The following is a 10,817-nucleotide window of genomic DNA, read 5'->3' as shown; positions in this document are numbered from 1 at the left end:
CTAGACCATTAGGTGAGAGGCTACTGTTGGATGCATTTCAAATATTTAAAGATCGAGTTGTTGGGACTTAGGTGTTTTTTAAAGTATATTCCCCCACTGAACCTTGTCAGGAATAGAGGAGACCTCTCCGCTGAACCTTGTCAGAGAGAGGGGTAGTAGCCAACTCGGGTGCCGCTTGGGAACCTTGTCAGATAGAGGGAGGCAACTTGCATGCCGCTTGGGAACCTTGTCAGGGGGAGGAGTGGCGGCGAACTCCTTTTACAGAATTCACTCACTCACCCACCCAGGGCTTGAACCCATGCTGCTCAGAATCAAAGCAGACAGAACAACCCATTACACCATTTTGGTTCCCAATGAAATAACCTTCGTTTCTTACCTTTATACTTCCACCTGCTCAAAAGAACAGAAAATTAAAAGGCTCTGGTTGGGTCTTGAACTCATGACAGTGTGTTTGCCTGACACTCCCAGTCCAGAGCACTAACCACTGCGCCACAGCAACTGTTGAGAAATAAAGCTTGTTTCTAATATTTAAGGTTCATAATGGAAGGAAAGAGGTATAAGAATAGTAAAAGGAAAACTGCCCTAACTGGGGTTCGAACCCTAGACATTGAGTTTGTCTTGCACTCCCAGTCCAGAGCACTAACCACTGCGCCACAGCAACTGTTGAGAAATAAAGCTCGTTTCTAATATTTAAGGTTCATAATGGAAGGAAAGAGGTATCAGAATAGTAAAAGGAAAACTGCCCTAACTGGGGTTCGAACCCCAGCCATTGAGTTTGTCTTGCACTCCAGGTACAGGCACTACCCACTGCGCCACTGTACCTGTTGAGAAATGTAGCTCGTTTCTAATATTTGAACTTCAGAATGGAAGGAAAGAGGTATAAGAATAGTAAAAGGAAAACTGCCCTAACTGGGGTTCGAACCCTAGACATTGAGTTTGTCTTGCACTCCAGGTACAGGCACTACCCACTGCGCCACAGCAACTGTTGAGACATAGTGTTCGTTTCTAATATTTGAACTTCAGAATGGAAGGAGGAAATCGCAAAAGATCAAAATGCGTCGAGCGCCCTCTCGCGGCCTCATTTTTGGTAAGTTTTTAACTTCAGAGGAACAATAGACAACCGAAAAACTTTTAGGACGAACAAAGGTTTTCAAATCTTTTGTTCCCCCTAAAAGTTTTTCTGTTTCCTATTGTTCCTCTGAAGTTGAAAAATGACCAAAAAAGAGGCCGCAAGAGGGCGCTCGGCGCATTTTGCCAGTGATACGTGATTACAAAGCAGTCAAATCAAAACTTTGTTTGTCATCTTGAATTTTTTTTGGTGTATAAGGTTCTAATTCTTGACAAAATTGTTCTACTGAAAGTTGGTTTAGCAAAGGGTGGGGGCCTCGGGGTGAGCTGTGTTGTATTATTCATTACAAAACACATTACAGAATGTTTCAATGGGTTTAAAAGGTGTAGTAGACCTGTTTTAGGTACAAGGCCTTTCAAAGGGCAAAACGATTATTGAAAAATATCATCTAGCTTTCATATCGACTGCAATATCCTGTCTTGTCAAAACAATTTTTTTTTCCAAACTAGTCTGTCAGATTATTCATAACATCCTGATATATATACGATGTGTGGGGATGTTAAGCGAGGTCAACTTCCAGTTCCATTCGTAAGGACCAGACAAGTTCTCAAATCGCTCTCTGTTTTTTCTTCTACACACTAGAAATGAGAGAGAGACAGACAAAAAATAAACACGGAAAGAAAAGGAATTTCAGGACTGCCTGTTTATTTTTCCACTTCTTTTGGGACACGATATTGCACATCTATTAAGCAAAAGTGTAAAGAACCACATGTGTGAATTGCATACAAAAAGAGGCAGTTGCCATGGAGACAATGAGTACACAATAGAAACCAGTGGTTCCTGCAAAGTTATTGCACGGGCATTGGAAATTGTACAGAGCTTTGTGTACAGTGATAGAAACGCTTTACCCCTTCTGCAAAAAAAAACGTGACGACACGTCCCAATGTCGGGGTGTCCCCTCCCATTTTGTAGCTCGATAGAGGTTACTTACGACCACGAAGACATGGCGTGGGTGTTATCTGTGGTACAGGACAATGCGTATTAACTAAAGCACCTAAAGAAGCCATTCCAATCCCACAAGCAATGATCAAGCCACAATTTTAACAACAGCAGACATGTGTTCATTCTTTATTTACAGAAAAGAAAAGGAAACATATGCAAATGACTAAAAAAAATCATAAAAAAATATCAGTATATACATAATCATTCCCCCATGCATTATTTTATTATGTTTGGTTTCTACTGGAACAATATGTGTCAAGATTTTTAACTCCCCCCCCCCCAACCATTTTTGATTGAAAATTAATTTCGAGTTTAGAAAGGCTAGGGTAACAGTAGCTTTTGTCCAAAAACTATAAATATTGGAAAAGAGAAGACCCTGTCACTCCCCTGCCTGGGAGTAAGAGTTGATCCAAAGTCTATTCTTCCAACCAACCAACCACTTTACAAAACAGCCCTCTTTTCTGGAAAGGAAAAAATACACTTCAGATCGACCTGGGTGATCTTGCTGTACAAATACAACGTCACGATTGATACTATGGCAATTTCTTTACAGCTTTTCTGACCGTCATCATTCGCTCTTCGATAACCCGCACTTTTAGGTTTGTTACTGTACATCAATATTCAGATTTGGTTACATAACACTAATAAACTACCATACAGGATATACATTCAACTTTTTATCTCAATTTAAACTTTTCATGAACTTTGTATCATTTTACAGCCTTGCAGTTATACCTCGCCTCACCTTCCCAGCATTTTTTTTTTTTTTCATTCTGTTTTTTATATTTCTGTGCAAAGAATCTATTTTACCAAAAAATTTAGTTAAGCAAACTACATGCATGAACTATAAAATCTGTGGGGTATCTGTTCCCATGGTGACTGCAAAACCCTCCAAATAAACATGAATGCTCACATGACGACAACATGGAAAATCAGGCAAAGGAATCATGCTAATTTTGATATATGACATGAATATTCATTGTGCTTGTAGTTTCAGTACATCTGTAATGAACATCAGTTGATCCAAACTTGTCTGTAAATACTGCCTCTTTCTATTTGTAATATTTCCCTTCAACCTCTGCTATTGTTACAAATCTCTTGATAAGGCACCACCCCGACATACACACAATGGCTGCAGAATGAGTCATTGCTATAACATATCACCATGGTAACCTCACAAATAGAAAGTTGTTGAATGAAATGTGATGTATTCTACTTGGCTACTCTCTTCCTGTTGATCTGAATACTTTGATATGTCAATGCAAATTCATGAATATTCATTAGCACTGCACTAACATCAGCTAATAAATATTCATAGCCATAACAACAATATCCCATGAGCACCTGTTCCTGGAGTGGCCTCTGCTCATTGTTAAGTTGTACATGTTTACCATGTGGACACAATGCCAAGTTTTTGGCCCTTGGTACGACAGTTCCATTTATCCACGGGACAATGGTACAGCCCACTCACTGAACCCGCCCAGAGGTACACGGGAATACACTTCCTTATGGTCTGAAGATAGCTATTCCCTTATAATCAAATCACAGCATGCATAACCACAGGTTTATTCACACACCCCATGCTGGCTTTTTAAACTTGTGAAATGCATTTGAAGTTTACAGGCAAATATTATTCTGCATCAATATTATAGCTACACCTTTCATAAATCAAGAGCAAGACTAGATACAAATAAGGAGTCAACAGCGGGCTAACAGACTTCATACTTTAACAACCGGTCGCCATATTTCACTGCTTTGTCTGTGTTCAAAGTTTGAAAAAAAAACAGAACACGGTTTCATATTTCTATATATATGACATAGATGAAACAACATTTAAGAACTAACTTAGTAATGTCAATAATAAAGAATACAAGTCGTAATGAAATACTTTAAATATTAATACATGCATCCAAGTCGTAACCTAATAACACAAAGAATGAGGAATATATTCATACTCTTTACATGTCTAGCCATTTAATTATTATGAATTAAGAAGAAAAAAACAGTCAAGATTTTACGCTTGGCTTTGTTGTACAAAATGAAGATAACATCTCATATCCAAAGGAAAATCATAAAAAAATTCAACATGCAGTCATATTTGAAAAACAAAATACCCTTTGAAATGTTTGTTTCCTTCTTTTATTACAAAATACCAGATTTCACAAAGCCCATTCATTCTTCATCCATTCATCAAGGTTAATTGTTTTATTCATGCTACGCTACACTACATTACTAAACAAACCACATTCCATACAGATTGGCCTCTGTTGACCAGATGCTGTTACTGAAATTTTCGCCATTTTCTTTCTTTTGTTAAACCTGCGAAAATCAAAAAAAGACCTATATGATAATTACGTTATTTTTATTTTGTTTTCGATACTATTAAAATTGCACTTACTAGGGTACTCCTACAACTAAGTTTTAAGTAGGTCTGAATTCAAAGCCGATAGAAAAAAAGAAAAAGGGGAAAAAAAGCTATCCTTCAAATATGGAAACAAAATGAAGCATGCCTGTGAAGTGAACATAACACGATGTGTTTATATGAGAGCAAATGCACACCTTACAGGCAGTTTCAAAGTGTTTCTTATTGACATTAGAAAAAAGCAGTGTCTGCTAGTTTACTATGTTTAACATCTTCTGCTTAACAAATTAAAGCAATTCCAGATCATTTTCTATCTCCATCGATCGTACATGCATGGCGTACTAGAAATTGAGTTTGGCTAAGACTCCTGGCAAAAAATGCTTGTGCAATTTGTTTTTAGTGATTTTAGAGAATAAACAAAAAAAATAATTACAAACTTTATGATAAATTAGCTAGGGGGTGTTTCTATTCTTATTTCCATGTGATGCTCCTGATAACCGCACATAAACAGAGCTGCGCAAGTAAATATTAGCTTCATTGGTTACTGGAAATTTGCACTGCAGCATGTTGAGAATTATTTCTAAACATGCCTCTCTCGTCATGAAGAGAGTTTTGTTACAACATAACGCTAGTCTGATAGTCCTTGATCCCCGAGAATATACAGAAATATTTCAGCAAAGCGATTTTTAATGTCTACTTTCACAACAGCAGTTCTCATGTGGTTTAAAAATCTTGGCTGGGTTTTTGAAGTTCAAGGACTAAAATAAGAAAAAGTATGTATAAAAAGTGATGTTTGTGCTCCAATGTAATAAGATTAGGAACGGGTGGCTTTCTCTCGATCGTGAAGACAGTTTGTATATGTCAAAGAGCTGTAGTTATCATGATTTCTATCACTGTGACCTGGCCTCAAAACAGAAACAAAAGACAAACTCTCTCTTCACAATATGCATGATATTAACAACAATGTAAACATTCAGATAGGTTAAAAAAAAAAAATACAAGAACATATGAGAATAACATTTCAGGGAAATACACAAACCGAACCGACACTTGGTCCGGTTACGGAAACCTGGGCATACAAGAAGGAAGGAGCCTTTATGTGCGCCATTCTCATACATATCTACACAAAATACTAACCGAGGAAAGTGAAACGACTCCAATGCTTGAAATCTGTTCCGACGAATTCTTGATATTATGTACTATACAAAAAAGTTACATTATGCGACTGGAGTAAATAGACCGTGTACGCTCTGCGAACCTGTTAGCCTAAAATTTAAGAGAAAAGTAAGGGGGGGGAAAAAAATAAAGAGAGGGAGAAACTTTCCCCTGGAACATAATGCTGATCCAGTCTAGAGTTAATTTCACTATTTAACAACAACCCAATAAACTTATGAAATGGATGCCAAAAAAAAAAAAATCTGGACATTTTTATACCGTTGCCCTCTGCCCTGACTATTTCCCGTCGCCGTGGACACTCGAGAGAAGCTTCTCGCATCACGGAGTAGGCATATACTTGACTTAAATGTAGCTGTTATGATGGGTCTACAAACATAGCACTTGCAAAGAGAGAAAAACAATATAAAAAAATCGTAATAACGAGAGGGGAGGGAGGATTATTGTGATCAGTACTTGGGAGATATGCTGGCCGCCTCTTCTTCTCACAGCATCGGACAGTTGAACTCTAACAGTACTGCTTACTAACGTTTACAACCAACTTTCCACACGAACAAACTTATGAAAAGAAATTTGACTCGTCATTTTAAAAGTAGCCATTCTTCCTCTAGCTCTCCGCCTTCTTTGACAAGAATGATGGCGTTCGGAACTTCTTCTTCTTCTTGGTCGGCGAGAGGGACGAGTCCTTCCAGGGGGAACCTTCCACGCTCTGACTGCCCTCGGGGGTGGGGAGTGTGCCCTGTCATCGTTGTCTTCCTTCTCGCCGTTCACGATACTGACTGTGGTCGTTTCTACTGTCCCCAGTTGATCTGAAATAGTTGTGAAGAGAAAGAGGGAGGTAGGATGGAAAACTGCGATCGTACAAGAGAGAGACATTGACGAGATCATAATTAAATTCTACCATGACTGTATCAAACCCAACAGAATGCACCTATTTATGCATGTGATGTATTGACTGGGCCATAGTATGGTCACTCATGGCTTTAGAACTTACAAACATACATACACACATACATGCTATAGCCAACTGTTTTTAAGTTTTAAGAGTGTTGTGCTGGGTTAAGAGAGAGGAAGCTGGAGAATACAGGACTAAAATGAATTGTAAGATCACAATCCACAGCTAGGTTATGTAGCCGTGTCTTGAACATCTCTCTCTCTCCACCAGCCGTAAGTGGTAAGCTCTGGCAGACTATTACCTCCGTGAATGGTCACAGTCTTGGTTGTAATTTTCTTTGTTCTGATCTTCTCCCCATCCTCACTCTCCTCCTTGGGTTTCTTTCATTTCAGTCTCCTCGGCTTGCACGATCAGCTCAATCTCCTTCACATCTGTAGCGAGGAAGAGGAGAGAAAAGTAGATCTATGAGTGAGAGATGATGATGATGTAATCCATCCACTGACAGTGGGTCAACACCACCGTCCAGAGGTGTGACGACAGACCATTCTATTTCAGCCTACGAGCAGGGTATAAGCCAGGGTGATGGTGTAAGTAGGTAGCAGTGGTGGTGGGGGGGTGGGATGATAGCGGAGTTTAACAGAATTGGAGTGGGATGGTAGGAGCAGGATTTTAATGTGGTGGGATGGGGAGGGGGGTAGCATGTATTTAAGCCAGGAATGGAACTGCTGAGGAGAGATTCAAATCTGTGTTGCGGAGGAGGAAACGTACGGAGATGGGTTTTCTGACTCTCCTTGAAGAGTGAAACAGGCAGACTGATAACATCTAAAGTAGGGTGTAAATCTGTCTTTCATGGCAATTCCCTTTACTTGGGAGGGGTAGGGGAAAGGAAGGGGGGACAAGGGCTGAAAGGTCATAGACCCAAGCCGTGTCAGTGACTCCTCATATCAGACCAATATGCCCACCCCCTGGACCCCCCCCCCCAACCCCACCCACCAAAAAAAACGGATAAAAAAACAATTATCTACAGGACTTGTAAAATGAGATGAACAAACCTTGACCAGCTTTGTCCGCAATCTCTTTCTTGTAATCAAGGATTACTCTCTCTGACATCGACGTGAATGGATTGGGAACGTAGGCCATGTACAGTACAGCCTCGTCTTGGTACTCCCTCTGGATAATTCCTTTAGACTTGGCGTAGACTTGAGCTTTCGGGTCGATTGGCTGAGGAGGGCAAAATCAAGGAAGACGAGGTGTGAGCTGTTAATTTTATATTTATAGAAACATCTGTTGTGTTTCTCTCGTCCCACTTTTGACCAAGCCAAGAATCAGCAGAGGATGAAACTATTCATCACATTTGTCAGTTTAATTTTCTACATCTGTAATATAATATAACTCATACTTCAGTGTTAAATGTGTTTAATATAAAATTAACTCATACTTATTCCATTTGTTATATATATATAAAGGAGGCCATCATGGCATGAAAATATGACATAAAATATTGCACAAAGACTGTCAAATATACATCCCTCTCTCAAGACGGAAAGCAGAAATGTGATAGTGTTATTTTTGATATAATGTACATCCAGAGGTTCATCATAATAATAATTATATGGATAAATGCATTATAGGTTTAATAATTCCTATCAACTTTACATTTGCATATATGTTCAAGCTTCACTGAGATGATAGCAAAAAGCAATAAAAAGTCAGACTTGTAACCCTTGACAGGAGGAACTCTAAACAGAGAACCTGTTAGATCAAGTTCACCTACTCAAGTCACTCACAGAGCACTGACTATTAAAGCAGTATTCTTCTCTGACATGTTCCTGCAGAAACTGTGACTAAGAAGCGCTTGATACAAAAGCACTTTGCAGAGGAGTTGACCTACCATGTACAGGCAGAGGTGACTGCTTGCAGGAGAGCACTAAAAATATGACCACTGCAACGTTGTGAAAGCTTTATCAACATGTTTAGACTGCCTTGCAAAATGCTACAGTGGAAATCATTCACATTGCCCAAGGCATTTATTTCTAAGCAACAGGGGCAAGAAGTACACATTTCCATGTATGCCAAATGCTGCAAAGGGTTCTCTGCTAATATCCCACACTAACAGCAGGAAGCTAAACAAAATACTTGAGACACGCACCTGCAGCAAACATTATGGTCCACTCGTTTTGAGACTTCCACTCAAAAAGCAAAGGCAGTCTATAAGGCTTTCAAGGTGATCAATCCAAAACATAGTACCACATTTTCTTGCAATAGTCAGTACAGGGACCATTGCCATACACATAACAAATAATGTGTCTGAAGAGTCCATAACCAGGAAGATGGAAGCTGCAATATTAAAGGTGAGCTCAAACAGTCCCTGTTTCCAGACTCTGAAATAGATGCAAAGAAAACAGCAATGTGATCAATTATGTAAGAGGGGCAGAGCATACAGATGGAGGAGAGCATATCTCATGGTAGAACTAAAAACATAAACCAGTCCAGTATCTATAAAGAGATCAACTGATTCATGACCACAGTTACTCTAGGATGAAAAACTACACTGATGATGAAGATGACAATATTTACCAGTGATGCCAGTAATTTGTGAACTGAGTCTATCCACACTCACTGTGATGAGCTAAAACAGTATCACTCAGTCATGAAGCAAGCAATGATCATACCTAAACCCATATTACCTCTTTTAGCAGCTTCGAGACAATGTTTAGAAGGTTGCAGAGATTAGTCAATGTAGATACCTAGGCCCCTAGGTCTCTTTCAACAAAGACCTCCTGTAACTCCTCACCATTAAGATTGTAGGTATACTTTTGGTTACTTCTACCAATATGCATTGCCTTGCATTTATCAATATTAAAAAGCATTTGCCATCCCTGAGACCATCAAAAATCGTTATCCAAATGCATTTGAAATTTGTCAATCTCAATCAGAATTGCTATTGAAAGAGACCTCAGTCAGAAGAATACAGTTTGGTGTCATCAGCAAACTCAGGCGCGGATCCAGAGGGTGGGTCCAGGGGGTCCGGACCCCCCCCCTCTGCTCTTGGCCCAAAAAAAAAAAGAGAAAAAAAAAGCGAGGTGCTTTGCATGGCTAAATTGAAGGGGGTTCCCTGTTGTACTTAAATATCCAAGAATTTCACAATGGATAGAGGGAAACCCACTCCCCTTAGACCCTAGGATCACTGGAGGCCAAACCCATCACCCTTCCAGAATCCTGGATCCGGCCCTGCGTCAAACAGTGGTGACAGAACGGGAGGGGGATTGGAGGCTAAAGGCATTATGATATTTGTATCATCTCAACTCATCTGATATGTATTACCATATTTCATAGATTGTTTTTTTTTCTCATCAATTGAGAAATTGCAGACATGAGATCCATATATTCAGGCTAGGTACATGCAGCTTAGAATACTCGGGAAGTGCCATTTCCGGCCATCTGAGGGGTTTGTAAAGCCAAAAAATTTCTGGTACGCTCCGCGCCAACCGATGGTGGCGCTCCGCTTAGATAGTCTTTCGTTCAGGCGCGGCTGGGCCAGTCTGACCCCCCCTGTCACAAATCCTGCATCCGCCCCTGAAACTTCTTAGCTGTACACAATTAATATCTCCGTCAATGTCATTTATGTAGGCAACAAACAACAGGGGACCCAAAACAGACCCTTGTGGAACCCCACTAGTAATGTCCTGCCAATAACAACAACATTAACATTTCAAGCATGCATTGTTAATGTTAGGCTACCCCACTAGTAATGTCCTGCCAATAACAACATTAACATTTCAAGCATGCATTGTTAATGTTAGGCTTCATCACATTCATGAGAGTCTGTATTCACTACGAATGCAGCTGCAGCCTAGTGTTAATATTCTGGCTGACATTGGTCCGTTTAGTTGTATACAGTGTACGTTGTCGTCCTAGCCTATCGTTACACTAAACTAGCCAATATACTCAATAGCACCTGAATTAATACTACTTACTATCTCGCTTATAAACGTCCCAAATTTTAATAATAAAAGTGCACATCTTTGATTTTCAAGTAAGATGCTTAGGCTATGCAATACTTGGTGTACTGGTCACAACAGAAGTCGATTTTCTGTTCCAAGTTGATACGAGATGCGGTCTCACTAAGAGTAGTACAGTAGTACCGTGCCATCTTTTCAACAGGCCTTCGTATACGTGTAGTGTGTGCGCGTGCGCGTGACGTTCACCGTACGTGCAAATGTCTGGGGTGAGCGCCCCCCCCCCCCCCCCACAACCCATGGCACTATATTCAGTATTGACACTCCTGATCACTTTAAATGAGATCTTTCTTATCA

General features: G+C 39.9%; 1 long non-coding RNA gene across 1 annotated transcript; it reads right to left on the bottom strand.

The window, feature by feature from the left end:
• Positions 1-1,750: 1,750 nt before the first annotated feature.
• LOC139976743 (uncharacterized) lies at positions 1,751-10,666 on the bottom strand. Its single transcript, XR_011796242.1, has 5 exons — positions 10,479-10,666; positions 8,651-8,882; positions 7,554-7,722; positions 6,803-6,932; positions 1,751-6,415 (listed from the first exon to the last, which is right to left on the bottom strand). It is a non-coding gene; the product is annotated as an uncharacterized lncRNA (long non-coding RNA).
• Between the last annotated feature and the right edge of the window lie 151 nt (positions 10,667-10,817).

This window comes from Apostichopus japonicus, chromosome 12, assembly GCF_037975245.1.
Source record: "Apostichopus japonicus isolate 1M-3 chromosome 12, ASM3797524v1, whole genome shotgun sequence".
NCBI classification, from domain to species: Eukaryota; Metazoa; Echinodermata; class Holothuroidea; order Aspidochirotida; family Stichopodidae; genus Apostichopus; species Apostichopus japonicus.
This window is presented reverse-complemented; position numbering and strand designations above follow the sequence as displayed.